Source organism: Schistocerca serialis, chromosome 8 (genome assembly GCF_023864345.2).
Source record: "Schistocerca serialis cubense isolate TAMUIC-IGC-003099 chromosome 8, iqSchSeri2.2, whole genome shotgun sequence".
NCBI lineage: Eukaryota > Metazoa > Arthropoda > Insecta > Orthoptera > Acrididae > Schistocerca > Schistocerca serialis.
The window spans coordinates 453,074,168-453,090,291 of NC_064645.1; the positions used below are offsets into that span (position 1 = coordinate 453,074,168).

Here is a 16,124-nt window from a genome sequence, read left to right on the forward strand (position 1 = left end):
CTATAGTAATGCTCTCAGAAGACTCACTTAATCTGTCAAAGAGTTACCAAAGTTTACAAGAATCAACAGTTCCCCATTAACATTTATTACATGTGCAATGCTTCTTTGTATACAACACAAACTAATTCCCCTGTGCCAGCAGGTACTTTGTCATGCATAATTTTATTTAATGTGTGCCTGTATACAGTTCAGTTGGTGACACTTAAGCAATCAGTGTGCCATATGACATTGAAACATTTGCAGCTACTGGACTCATCGGGGGGGGGGGGGGGGGGGGGGGGGGGGGAATTCTACTAAATTCAACTGTGTGCTGTGCAAGATTAATTTTCCCATGATGCCCATCCAGGAAGTAAAGTGTGAGAATCACGGAATACCCTTGTCCAACAGTTGGCAACACTTCCATATGCTCACAAAACTTTATAGTTCAAATCCTAAAAGTGAGCCATGTTGTCCCCAGTGATACCAAATCATTATTTCTCTCTCCCACGTAATTTATACCTTGGAGTCCTTAGTCTTCTTGTTCTACCTACGAGGTCTAGACTTATCACAGATACATATGCACTGGTTTCGACAAAAAATTTACCATTTACAGAGCCCATCAAACAGCATCCCACCTCTGCAGTAGTGTATGCAGTACTCTGACTCTTCCATTGCTTATTTCCATTACCCTGCTTTGTACCGGGTGTACCAGTATGAAATGAGCGTTAAGATACAAATGTGTCGATAGGGAACATTTGTTGTGAACGAGCCTTAATTTTTTTTTTGGTTGGTATGAGATCTGTCAAAGATATTTGGTGTACATCAAGTCATGGAACAAACAACATGATATGTTTTCATCATGTTAACAATGTCGAATTTTGTACCAGAAAGTGATGATTTGCGGAGAACATTAATTTTTTGTTTTCATTTGAAAAAAAGTGCTGCAGAGTCACATTGAATGCTTGTCAAGGCATATGGTGATCATGCTCTATCAGAAGCAACATGCAAAAGATGGTTTCAATGGTTCAGAAATAATGATTTTGATGTAAGAAATGAAGAACGTGGAAGACCACCAAAAAAGTTCGAAGACGCTGAATTGCAAGCAATATTGGATGATGATATAACTTTCTTGGCACATGTGTCAGTTTCTCGCTGGTTGCTTTTGTGAAAGAGAGAGAGTTTCTTGCAGCATGTCTTATGAGCTAACGAATATGCCTGCCTTGCTTCCTTTGGTTTCTGTCGCAGTCTCCTTCCTGCTGAATGCATATTCTCACTCGGTAGACAGTGTCATAATGTGTCAATGACCTTGCCCACTGGCAACATACTGGTACTGTCCTGCTTCTTGCTTCCGCCTCTGTATCTGTCATGACTTGAGTTTGCCTCTGGCAGTGTGAATGAGTTTTAATAAAATTTTCTAATTTCTACCCATTCCTATTTTGTGCTGTAAAAGTTGCATAACATTAAGGTTCATCTACATCTACATTGATAGTCTGCAAATCACACTTTTGTGTTTGGCAGATGGTTCATTGAATCACCTTCACTATAATTCTGTATTATTCCATTCTTGAACAGTACATGGAAAAAATGAATACCCATACTGAAATTTTATGAGACGATCCCACCAAAATGAGAAACACATTTATTTTAATGATGTCCACCCCAAATCCTGTATCATGTTCGTGAAACTCTCTCCCCTATTTCTCGATAATACAAAACGTGCTGCTCTTCTTTGAACTTTCTCAATGTAGACCATTAATCCTATCTGGTAAGAATCCCTCACTGCACAGTAGTACGCCAAAAGAGTATGGATGAGCATAAGTCTCTTTAGTAGATCTGCTGCAACTTTTAAGTGTTCTGCCAATAGATCACAGTCTTTGGTTTGCCTTCCTCACAACATTTTCTTTGTATTCTTTCCAATTTAACATGTTCCTAATGGTAATTCATAGGTATTTAATTGAATTTACAGCCTTTAGATTTGATTGATTTATCATGTAAATGAAGTTCAGTGGTTGCCTTTTAGCACTCATGTGAATGACCTCACACTTTTCATTATATAGGGCCAATGACCAATTTTTGCACCTTACAGATATCTTATTTAAACCATTTTGCAATTGGCTTTGATCTTCGGTTCACTTTAAATAAATGATAAACAGTGGCATCATCTGAAAACAAACTAAGACGGCTGCTCAGATTGTCTTCTAAATTGTTTATATAGATAAGGAACAGCAGAGGGCCTGTAACACCTCATTAGGGAATGCCAGAAATCACTTCTGTTTTACTCAATGACTTTCCGTCAACTTCTCTGACAGGAAATCATGAGCCCAGTCACATAACTGAGACGATATGCCATTAGCACACAATTTGATTACAAGCCACTTGTGAGGTACATTGTCAAAAGCCTTCTGGAAATCTAGAAATAAGGAATCAATTTGAAATCACCTATCAATAGCACTCAAAACTTCATGTGAGTTGTATTTCACAAGAACAATGTGTTAGTTAAGTTGACAGATGTTCTTGATTTGAATTCTGGAATATTTACTTCACCTTCTTTGGTGAAGGAATTTTGGAAGACTGTTTCAGTAACTCTGCTTTAGCGGCACTGTCATTGATAGTGTTTCTATTGCTATCGTGCAGAGCAGGCATGGATTGTGTTTTGCCACTAGCATACATTACTTATGACCAGAATTCTTTGGATTTTCTGCTAGCTATTGAGACAAAGTTTCATTGTGGAAACCATTTTAAGAATCTCACATTAAAGTCCCTGCTAAATTTTTGGCTTCTAGAAAAGATCCCTAATATCGGGTATTTTTCATTCATTTACATTTGGATTTTTTTGTTGTTTCTGCAACAGTGTTCTGACCCGTTTTGTGTGCCAAGGGAGATCAGCTGAGTCATTTGCTAATTTATTTGGTATAAATCTCTCAATTGCTGCCAATACTATTTCTTTGAATTTAACCATATCTGGTCTACACTTACATTGTTAATTTGGAATGAGTGGAGATTGTCTCTCAGGAAGATGTCAAGTGAATTTCCATCTGGTTTTTTAAAAAGGTATATTTTTCATTTATTTTTGGAGGATATGGTAGTGGCAGTATTGAGTCTCGCTTTGACAACCCTGTTTTTACTAATCCCTGTCTGTTTTGATAGGCATTATTAGCTCAGGATTATTTGTGAAGGTGAAGTGTGTTTTCACAGCCATTTACTATTCGAGTGGGCTCATGAACTAACTGCTTGAAATAATTTTCAGAGAAAGCATTTAGTACAATTTCGGATGATGTTTTACATGTATCTGGATTTCAACATGTATTTTTGCTAACATATGGAGGGTAAATTGAAGACACCACCAAGTATAATTGAATGAGTTGGGTACATGTTTGAAACTAGACTCAAGTTTTCTTTCAACCTTTCAGCAATTTTGTCATCTAGGTTGGGAGGTTGGTAAAATGATATAATTATTATTTTATTCTGGTTTCCAAGAGTGACCTCTAATCATACTAACTCACAAGAACTGTTGTTGTTGTTGTGGTCTTCAGTCCTGAGACTGGTTTGATGCAGAACTATCTACTTCAATTTTGCAACAAGATAACTAACTTCTAACAGCAACAGACAGACTACCACCAACTGTATTTAACATTTCCTTTCACAACATCATTAGGTCTTTTGCCAAAATTTTGGCTGAACATGTCTCCGGCTTTAGCCATCTTTAGTGCCTATAATGATTTGAGTATCAGTGCTTTCTATTAGTGCTTGGAGCTCTGGTGCTTTTCAAACATTGCTACGACAATTTACAACTGTTATACTGATGGTTCCTAGATATACGTAGTTCCTGTGTTTGCCGTGCACCCTTTGTGTTTCTCCAGCACTCCCTAAACTAAAAAAATGCCCAGTACACACCACACAGCTATTGCTATCCATGTAGCTGCCTCCAACATGTAATGAACTTCTGACCAATTAACACAAAACTGTCTGCTTCACGATGTTTTTGAACACTTTGCTCATTGATCATAATTCATTCAAACTTCCCAACTTATGATTTGTATCTTAAAAGAGTAAAAATGTTCTTAGAAATATTTGACTGGATTTGCAGTTGTTGTTCCAGTTTTACATAATTTTTTTCAGTCATTTTAATTCCCCTTCAGGTATGTTAAGGCTCTTTGTAGCTTATTTTTTGTCATTGCAGTACCACTTTCTGCATATTTATATATGTGTGAACTGCCCATTATACAGAGACAGCTCATCAAACACTTTAACTGGTGAAAAAATGCTGATTAAAAACAAATAATGTAATTGGATAGATAAAAAAAATCCACTCACCAAGCGGCAGCAGAACACACACATATAACAAGGTTTTAATTAGCTTATTAACTCGTACATGATGTTTTAGCAGTAGTCTCTGTCTTGCATATTACCCGGTCTTCCACTTTAAGCTCTCAGGTTTTCAAATCTCGTCTGATGCAGTCCCAACAAACCGTCTTTCCTTCTAATCCCACTTGGTAAGTCTCCTCTGGATTACTTTTCCGAAATCTATCCTTTTCCTAGACCTCTCTGGTCCTTTTCTTTCACCCCTCTTCCTTCCCCTTCAACCCTTCTGCCTGAAGGAGGAACCACTGACTCCGAAAGCTTTGCCTAATTATAACCTTTTTTTATGTGTGTGTTATGCTGTTGGATGGTGAATAGATTTTTTATTTATCTAATTACATTATATTGGCAAAAATTGATTGTTTTATGATTAAAAACATATTTTGGTGATCTCAGAGCCCTTATGATGCTCCCAGACCCTTTGAGTGAATTCACTGCATCAGTTAAAACTATATTTACCCCCAAGACTCTATATTACACATCTATTTTATGTGTCTAATTACGATAAATTTGAACCTCTGGATCTCGGTGACTGATGATGATACAGGTAAATGTTTGAAGGTTCTCCAAGAAAATCATCTTATGAGCATATTGTAAAAACTTTGATATTTCACCTTGAATAGAAACTAGAGAACTTACCATTTCCACAAGTGGTACTGTTGGTACCCAAAAATCATGGTTTTTCGGGTGTATCTTGCTAATGGATTCATATTGTGAAAAATGATTCAAAAATGGTTCAAATGGCTCTGAGCACTATGGGACTTAACATCTGAGGTCATCAGTCCCCTAGAACTTAGAACTACGTAAACCTAACTAACCTAAGGACATCACACACATCCATGCCCGAGGCAGGATTCGAACCTGAAAAATGATGTCCGACTGTGTAAAGAATGTACAGTTACAATTTGAGCCCTTGGCTATGGTTAGTTATTGCAGTGCACAGCACAAAAATGGCCAAAAACTGGTTTTTGTGGTTTTCTGCATAAGCCTGTTAACTTCAGACATCTGGATCTTGGTAACAGATAATGATACCAAAAAAAGTTTCGAAGTTCCCCTAGAATATCAGCGTCGGAATGTATCAGGAAAACGTCAACAATCTGCCATGAATACAATAGAAATGGCAGTCCCCATAATTGGTACTTTTTGCACCTAAAAATCATGGTTTCTCTGAGTGTTCTCAGGAACTGTCTAGAAACAAATGATACTTTTATAAGCCACCTAGGGCTTACCCTAGACCACACCTAATGCAAAAGAACTAACTGATTTGCTCAGTTTGCCTGGGCTAGAGGAAGCATGTAATGTTTATATTTTGACCATGTACTGTAAGATAAGTGCAGTGTGCCAATTGTTCCAATAGGTATACAAATGGTTGCTAGTCCAAGGGCTATCCAAACCACTTGACTCTTTATTTCTGTGGTCAGCAGTAAACCGAGATGTGACCCCTGAAAAATGACACATTCATGTGCAGACCTGTTTTCCTTTACTGGTATTTTAAATCTGTCAGTAACTATTAATCTGTCAACTATTTCATTATTACAAGTAATTTCAGCACCACAAATCCATATTCAGCTATTCTTGTTCCAAAAAAAGGCAGTCTTTGGACATATCTTCCATATATTGGAATGAAATGACCCCTTAGCATTTTAAGTGAATCCAGATGCACACACCTTTGTATTTCCTCAAAAATTAAATCTTTATTGGAAATCTATGGAAGTGTGCCTTTATCCAGTTTATGGAAAGCTTTAATATCAATAGGAATAAATCCAAGAATAATTAAAGCAATTCAAAATTAATATAAAAATTCTATTTCAAAAATAAAAATTGGTAAATATCTATCACATGGATTCCAAGTCACAAAAGGATTACGTCAAGGATGTAGCATCTCACCTACATTGTATAAAATATATACAGAAGTAACTTTACAGAATTGGAAGAAAAAATGTCACGCTATGGGAATACCAATAAATGATAGAACAATATACTCGTTACAATTTGCAGATGACCAACTGATTATAGCCCAAGACTGTGAGGACATAGAGTATATGACCAGAAAATTGATTCAAGAATATAAAAAATCAGGTCTAAATGTAAACATGAATAAAACAAAGTACATGGTAATTGGTGGAGTGAATGGAGACTTAATATTAGAAGAAGGGATGGGAACAATAACAGCTACTGAGGAATATAAATATTTAGGTGTGAAAATTACAAATGATGGGAAACAGGACAAAGAAATTAGATCAAGAATAAATTCTGGAAAGACGACAATCTCTTTATTGAATGGAATTCTCTGGGACAAACACATAACAACTGATAACAAAATAAGGATTTTTAAAACAATAGTTAGGAGCATTATTACATATGGTTCAGAAGCGTGGACAACAAAATGGCAACTGAAATCAAAATTATTAGCCACAGAAATGGATTTCTGGAGACGTTCAGCAAGAATATCAAGACGAGAAAGAATAAGAAATGAAGTAATCAGAGACAAGATGAAATGTAAAAATTCAATTATTGATTTCATCGAGCACAAACAACTTAAATGGTATGGACACATCAGACGAATGGAACAGGAAAGGCTACCAAAATGCATAATCGACTGGGTACCAATTGGAAGAAGAAAAAGGGGACGACCACCTGATACATGGATACAGGGAGTTCAGTCAGCAATGAGGAAGAACAACATTCCTGAAGATTTATGGACAAATAGAGAAGAGTGGAGAACAATAATTAGTGACTTACTGTAATCTAGAATAGGTGCTGGAAAAATGTACTCACATTGTAAATCCAGAATAATAATAATAATAATAATAATAATAATTGGAAATCACTTTTCTGTTAGTTTATGCAGATTCCATAAGACTGGAATTGATTTTCACTTTTTTTTTAATCGAAGAACCCTATGTGTGGTTAAGATTATTAACATTCCCCTGAAAATTAGTGTGTCAGTTTCCACAAAAACATCTCTCTTTCATTTTATTAAATGCTTTGAGATTTCTCATTTTTAAATAAAAAAGAATTGTCTCAGAAATCGCACTAAAACATCTACAGAAAGTAGTCAACACACTCAATAACAAAGCACAGTTCAGTAACAAATAGTTCTAAAGGTGAAGAATTAAAGATGGATCCTTACCTAACAAGTATGAGAAATTTACAGTGGCATTCCAAGAGACTTAAGTATGAGAAATACATGTCAAAGTAAAACCGACAGTGGACTTAACAGTTAGGAAATAGTGAAGAAGTTGGTGTGGAATGCTCACCAACATATTTATTTCTCTATAACTGTGCAACCAATAAAGAATTTGTGTTAAAATGTTCATATCTGTAATACTAAAGGAAAGAAGAAGTGTTAGGAACAATTTTTGAAAATTGCATTTTTTGAGCCCAGACAACTGTGTCTACCCCCTTTAATTCAATCTTAAACCACACCATCCCAAACATAAATCTGAATGACAGCACGAGCCACCATTCTCCTGAGTCTGAGGCCAGTGTCTTTAACAAATGCAGTACCTCATCTGGTTAAACATAATATACAATTTTCTCATATTAGTATGTAAGTGGAACAGTGTTGTGTAAAAAATGAAAAGTAAGTACTTAGTCTGTCAACACTTATCACTACCCACCCTGCACTCACCAGCAGATGATTTGAGGTAATGACCATGTTGCCATTCCTTGAAACTTCCTGGAAGATTAAAACTGTGTGCCAGATTGAGACTCTAACTCAGGAGCACAGTTGGTAGAGCACTTGCCCGGGAATGGCAGAGGTCCCGAGTTTTGAGTCTTGGTGCGGCACACAGTTTTAATCTGCCAGTAAGTTTCATATCAGCACACACTCCTTTGCAGAGTGAAAATTTGATTCTGGAAACATCCCCAAGGCTGTGGCTAAGCCATGTCTCTGCAATATCCTTTGCTCCAGGAGTGCTAGTCCCATAAGTTTTGTAGGAGAACTTCTGTGAAGCTTGGAAGATTGTAGACAAACTACCGGGGGAAGTAAAGGTGTTGGGATAAGTCATGAGTCATGCTTGGGTAGCTCAGTTGGTAGAGCACATGCCCACAAAAGGCAGAGGTCCTGAGTCTGAGTTTTGGCATGGCATGCAGTTTTAATCTGCCAGGAAGTTTCATGTCAGCGCATAGTCTGCTGCAGAGTGAAAATCTTATTCTTGCCATTCCTTTGTGACATATTCATGTCTGCCCCTTTGTATGTCTGAAAAACTGAGTCAACGTCCTGTCAAAATGAATGAGATGCTGAATGCAGGAGAATGGTAAGGCATTATGCACTACCAATCTTGGGAGATGATTTCCTCTAAAAACCATCACATTTGTAGTGTATTTATAATGTGACATTGTCACCTGTTTTAACTACCACAACCAGGCCTCTTGAGTTCTCTAAGCAGTCCTAAATGTATTGTATGCATTATTGAAGAGGTTTGCTTTGGCAGCCTATGTAAAGAAATGTTTTTCAGTCATCTGTTTCATCCTCTTGCACAAATTATTACACAATTGCAATTTCTAATAGAAAATGCTATTTAGAACTTTTCTTTTGTTTTTCTGTGGTAAATGCAATTCCAGTCTTGCTCTTGCTCCACAATCATGTATAGAGTATTTGCAATGCACTTACTAATGTTTTTCCTAATGTTAGCACATGAACTCACTTGGTACAGTAGTGGTAAACATAATTTTTTAAAAAAAGTTTCAGTGAATGTGACTACTACTTTTAATTATTATCCTTATAGCTTTTCCTGCAGTTTGAAAATTGTGTCCATGTTTCGCACATTTGATCCTCAGAAAAGTATCATAATCCTAAGAATCAAGTGTTCATAGGAATAGCATGTCATCAAAACATGTTGCGTACTAATGTGGTACCCAAAGCATGTAACATGCTGGCGATGTTCTCCTTGCCAGTATCTCCATATGTTCATTCCATGTCAGTAAATAATCAATATTCACTCCTAAAAAGTTTGTGTTTGCTACACAGTCTGTAAACAACAACAACAATAATAATAATGATAATAATAATAATAATAATAATAATTATTATTATTATTAATAATTATAATTCCATGCGGCATAGTGGTCTGGTGCAAGTCTTTCAATTGGATATCACTTCGGTGACTTGTGTTCGCCTAACCTATCCAGTAATTCTACAGTGTAATGTGGAATCTCAGCCAATATGTCAGTTCCTGGCAGATCTAGAAAACATTGGGAAGTGAAGCCTAGCTTAAAAGCAGATTGAAATATTCCATGGTCCATACGGGAGTCAGTGCGACAACTTTTTGGTTTCCTAGCATGCGCTTTACCACTAGACCCATGGGCTCAACAATGTGTAAATTTATAATTTATGTTTAGAATGTCAGTTTTTTCCCTCTCAAAGTCTTAATTTTTCTGAAAGTCATTGAGAACAGGAAACAGAATTGCTCCTAATACATTCCCCTGAGGGAGGCTTAATTTAAACTTTTCAGTTTGACAATTGGTTATCATTATAAGAAGTGTGGGCTGTCTCTACCTTTTGTGCACCCTGTTTTCCAAATATGATTGGAACCATTCATTACCTACTTCTCTTATAGTTAAGCAATATTTTAAGGTCAGCACTGTCAGATGCCTTGGACAGGTCTAAAATATGCCTGTTACACTGTCATTCACACCAAGAACATCCAGTAACACTTTTGTAAACTCTGTTATGGTCCGTGTTGTACTTCTGCTACCTGTGAACCAAACTTTACTGTGTTTTTATTTAGATAATTCATTAGTCTGCCTTTCACGATTGATTTTATGATTTTTAAGAATGCTAACAAAGAATTTGTCGTGTGGTTTTCAGTATTTTTCTGTATTACTTTTCTTTTAGTAGGAGAACAACTTGTGCATGATCTGTGTGTTAACGGAGCTTGTATGCTGTCCATGCGTACCTTCAGAAGCTTGTATGCTGTCCATGCATGCCTTCAGAAGCTTGTATGCTGTCCATGCATGCCTTCAGAATAGAGATGGCATTGCATTTGTACCCACTGAAATAACCTTTTTTAAATATATTAACAAAATTTGCTAGTTTATGTGGCTTTTCTGTTACTCTTCTTCCATCGTTGATTTGCGTGTTATTGTACGTGTTGTACACTTGTGTCTGACTTTTGTGATTTCTTACATCATGATGTCCCATATTACTGTTCGGTACTTTTATATTATGCACTATATATTTCTTTTCTCATTATATTATCCATTTTTGCTGCAACTTTGTAACTGTCATTATAATTTAAGAACTCAGATTTAGCACAACTTTTTGTTTTGTAACAAGCTGAAATATTTAAAGAGCCTTAGAGGACATTCTAATATCTACAGTTATATATTTATTTTCCTTAGCTGCTGCTTCTGAAGTGGCCACATTTATGCCTCCTCAAAAATTAGTTTGAAAAGTGTGAAGAATTCAGAGACTTACACATTTACATTATTTTATGTTTATACTTCACCTCTAGTTGGTTTGCCAGTACTCGTGACAAAACGTGTATTTTAAGTTTAGAGAGGATTATTTTAAAAACCTGCAGTTTCGTGCCTGCCTTTAAATTTATTATTTGTCTGTTATAATCTAAGAGACCAAAATATTACATACACTTTTGCTTGCTACTATCTGTGAGTACATGGCCAAAACTTAATGCTGAATATTTGACTACTCTCATGGCAATGTTTGCCATTTGTGCCGTGACAAAATTATTCAAAGTTACTTAACCCTTCTGTTCAAGGACACATTTCCACAAAAGATTATCTTAGTTTTAGAGCTGCAACTCTGTTCATGGCTCCAGTTAATTTGTTAAGAAATGTGTCTACATTGCCTTCAGGTGAGCAGTTCACACACAGAATAATAACTTTTTGTGAATGTCAGGCTTTGTTCAGTTCAACAGCTGACACTTCTAAACGTTTATCGACACTAGCTGTCATCAGATCTTGCCTATCTTTAAAATGTGCCACATTTCTCATATAAATAAATTTTACCTTTATGATAGTTCTGAAGTTGCAGCTTGCCCGTTCATAGGATGAGGAAATACAGGAATGTTATAATTAAACTTCCTCTACTTGAGCCAGAACTGATGGAAAACTAGTACGTGTATCTGACTTAATAGGAATGATGACCGTACTGTGCATGCAGGTTTTATGTTATTAGTAGTGTTTGTGTAATAACATGCTGGTAGGTGGTGGTACTGGTATGGTGCTGTAGGGTTGAAACACAAGCATCAGCATGCATTACAGATGCAGGCAGTCAAAATGGGCCTGGATGGGGTGAGCAATGGATCTCGTAAAACTGTTTTATCAAAACAACAATAATAGTGCTGCTGCTGTTCATGGGTATTGACACATTAAAGGAATAGAAAGAGGTCCTCTTTCCATATCGGGGTTGAAGAACATGATTTGGAAGTTTGAATTGACTGACAATTTGGGAAATGCTCCTGGGAGAGGCCGGCAGTCAATTGTGCCACCGATTTTTGAAGAAGTTGCTGTTACCGTGGCTGAGAATGCTGGACACAGTGTGTGATTTTCAAGTAGTGCACAAGCTGTTTCACAACAGCTGAACAGCCTATGGTCCACCATTGGAAAAGTGCTGTGGACAGTTGTGAAACTGTATCTCTAGTGCGGTTCCAGGCTGTAGTGGATGCAGGTGATCATCTCATTGAGCATGTTTATAACTTGTAATGTAAACATGCTACACGATTAACAAATGTTACCTTCTCATGTAGAAATTAAAATGTGTGTTTTTAAATGCTTTATTCGTTACTTCTCTTCTGCACTTCCTTACAAACGTTTCCAAAAAGTTTCATTGGGTCCTACAGTCACTCGTTTTTGATGAGGCCCTCTTTAGTTGTGAAAGATTAATTATAACCACCCTGTACATGCTGTGCTGTATTTCAATGGCTCTATGCCATTGCTCGATAATGCATACCACCATGCTGTTCAAAGACCATACTTCAAGTTGCTGTACCTTATTTTTAATATACTGCATATTTTGATGAAGGATTGATAATTCTGTATACATTACTGTGGTATTCATCCTTACAATTTCTTTTTCTTTCATGTTACTGGTGAATGCATCCTCCAGTGTGATGCTTTCTATCTCATGTGTATCTGTTGCATAACTCTCTAAACTGCTTATGACACCTTTTGCCCAGGGGAACCTGTTTTCATAATCTAATCTAAAACAGGCAGAGTTCTCCTACCAATTACCATGTGTGGCTTCATCCCTATCCACTTTACTCTTACTAATTGGCTCCGCCAACCATATCTTCCCAGTCCTATCAAACTGCAGACAACTTCTAGTGAAACTCCATCTCTCAATACTCAGTATGCACCCATTCGCGCTCGCTGGTGCCATTTCCAGCTCTGCATTAACTCGCATTACAGCTCTGCCCAGGAAGTGGAAAAGTAGCTATCTTGTGTTGCCATTCTTGACATTCCTAAAATGTGAAATGAGAAGAAATGTTGGTAGACTAATTTATTGAATGCCTCTTCTGAATAACAGCTTTTGCAAAATACTGTATCAAATAACTTAGTGCAACTTTGTGGCTTCAAATTTGACACAATAGTAACAACACAGCTACTAAATGATGTTTCAGTACATATTCTTGCCAAGAGGAAAGAAAATATCCCTTAGGGACACATGCAACATAGAAATCTGAAGACTTAGTTTAAAATACAGATAATTTGCTCAGGTGGTAATATTTTGTGTTGCATTCGTAATCCAAAACAGTTTTAATCTGATGGGAAGTTTTGAAACATCTGATGCATGTTTCATGACCTAGTTTTCTGCCACTAGCTGCATATAATGCCAATTCCTGCTCTACGTGGAGGAGAGGCAATTGTATTTCCACCTGCCCCTCTCAGCGAATTTCTGTTATGGCAGACAACAGAGTACTGGCTGGTAGTGGTAGTCACTTCCTGAGAAATTTTCAGCCATTGTTTGGAGTATGTCTTCAGGTTTGGTTTGGAGACTTCAGTTTCACTGTGCACTTCCACAGGCACCTTCCGCATATCTTAGAAATCCTCTTAAAATTTTGTCTTATATTTTTTACTTTGCGGAGCAAATAATGTTGTTCAGAAATTCACACCACAAAATCTTCTTACTCTTATTCATAGCTCAGCAGTATTTGGTCATCGATACCCAAAAAGCTGCAAGTTTGTAGGGAATCTGTCATCATTTGAACCTTTCCAGAGCCACTTTTGTACCCTATCACAGCTTGCATAGAAGTACTTCACTCCCAGCAGAAAGTCCTTAGAATGATTGCATAAGTGACAAGGCAGATGACAAATGTAAAGTCACCCACCCAGTTGTGGATGCTCAAGCTCAGTCATTTCTCTGTACAGCGTGATATCAGACTTCCAGAGCACCATTTTGGTAGCTCTCTTTTAGGCACTGCCTGTCTTTCACATGTTTCCAGATAGGGTCTGCAAGTCACTGACCATATCTCACCGAACAGTGTAGCAGTGTCTGAGAGGATGAGGAGAACGTATTGGGAGATCGATTGTGGGAAATAACCGTGCAGCAGTGGAAAGCGTGTGCTCTGTCCTGTGTACAGAAGAAATAAAGTTTCTGCCTTAATGGGACTCCCAACTGCTCTATCCCAGTGTGCTATCCTTGTGTGCAATACTGTTGCCCTAAAGGAGCTGTTGATAAGATAGCTGTCTGATGACAAATGTTATCTACAGATGTGTAAGGAGGCAGGTATAATGCAGTCACTTTAACGTGGCAGTTTTTGTGTTGAGGGTGTTTTGAACTGTGGTCACATGAGGTACTGGTAGAGCTTGGGCCCAAACTACCTCGTTTACGACACTACTGACCTCAGTAAGCAAATTCGCCATAACCATTACTAAATGCTTTGCTTACTCCACTTTGTATCGAGATGAACGTTGCTTATCATTTTCTTTTCTTATTTTAAAATGTGACTCTTGTGACACCAGAAGTCATGGTGGTCTCTCTGCCTAAGTGTCAGTTCTGCTTTTGCAGAAGCACTGTACAAGGACATTGTATGCCAGGCTTGTGAGGTGCTGCCAGAGCTCCTCCCGTCACACTGTTCCTCTCTCCTTGTATGTCCGAGTGCCCATCTGTTTACATTCAGGCCTGACTGCCATATTACAGAGTCCGCACTGTATGTGGATATTTTTCTCCTCATTTATGGCAGATGTACTATTGCAGTTACTTCTTACATTCTGTTGTTGAGAAGGAGATGGAAGCAGTGGTGTTCATTGTTGATTAATATGGCTGCACTACCTTTAGTATTCTCCTGTTTGAGATCATCAGTCCTCTGAAATTTGTAACTCTTTCATACAGCAGTGTCAGACTCCTTCAGCTTTGCAGAGTAGCATGCTTCAGACATAAGGCGTTGGTCTTGCACTTGGGAGGATGATGGTTCAAAACCTCATTTGCCCGCCTGGATTTGGGTTTACCACAATTTTGCTTAAGGTATGGTTACTTTAAAAAGACACATTCATTTCCTTCCCTAATCTGAGTTCTGTTGTGCCTCTAATGATATCTTCATGAGCAGGTTGTTAAACCCTTACCTTCCGCACAGTATATACATGTCTCACGCATCCAAGCATAGGAGTCTTCCGTGTTCTGATAGTCTTGGCTCCTTCACATATAGTCAGAACCCATTGGGTTCTGCAACTGTAAATCATTAATTTTATGGGTGAGGTGTATCTATTATTCCCCCATCTCCTCCACCCATTGACATGTTGGTCCTGCTATTTGATTGGCTGGCTAATTCCCTTGGACAGATGCCTATGTTAAACTTATCCACTTATGTCACTATACGTCTGGTGAGCCACACCTGGAATCAGTCAAATCATACAAATACTTATGTGTAACAGTTACATAGGGATACAAAATGGAACAGTCACATAGGCTCAATTGTAAGTAACACAGGTGACAGACCAGTTCTTTGACAGGATACTCTAAACATCCAGTCACTCTACAGAGGAGACTACTTACAGATCACTCGTGCATCCCACCATAGAATGCTGCTCGAGTGTGTGGGACTTGTATCAGATAGGACTAAATGGACACACTGCACATTTACAAAGAAGGGAGTTTTTTTTCCCCACTTACAAAAGAGTCACGGAATCTGAATTGGTAGAGTCTCAAAGATAAGACACCAATTATCCCACAAAAGCATACTTATACCGTTTCAAGAACAGATATGTGAAGAATTTAGAAATATCTGTCAGTCCCCCGCAGGGACTGCAAAGGCAGAATTAGGATAAGTAAAGCATGCAGAGAGGCATTCGGGTGATCATACTTCCTTTATAGATGACTGGAATGTGAAGAAACTACGACATGTGGCACAATGGTGAGTACCCTCTGCCATGCACTTCTGAGTGGTTTGTAGAGCATATATTTAGGCATAGAATACAACCATTTAAATTGTCAGCATTTTGCAGTATTGTTTTGCTGAGAAAGTGTATTATAACTATAAAACTGACCCATTTCCCATTGTAGTGAGAAGCTACATTTGTGATCTGTAGAATGTGAAAATATCTATACTGAAACTGTCAGAGCATATTAAATGTTGTGTAAATAATATGATGGAGTGTAAAACTATGTTTGGGTTAATCTTACTCCACTAAATTGTATCTTCACAGGAACTCTGAAAATTGATGTTTTAGATTACTTTGTAATGAACATTACCTCTGTAACAGACTAGCACTTTGTAATTTTAAGTCATTTAGTTGTATTGCACTTAAATAAAATTACAGCTTTGACTTCTCTCCATATTCCAGAGATCCATCTCCACAGGATCCAAGCAATAGGGCCAATG

At 37.5% G+C, this 16,124-nt stretch overlaps 1 protein-coding gene across 1 annotated transcript in view; it reads left to right on the forward strand.

Moving 5' to 3' along the window:
• Positions 1–16,124, forward strand: part of LOC126416644 (transforming growth factor beta regulator 1-like) — a 77,155-nt gene that overhangs the window by 19,755 nt on the left and 41,276 nt on the right. The window lies entirely within an intron of this gene.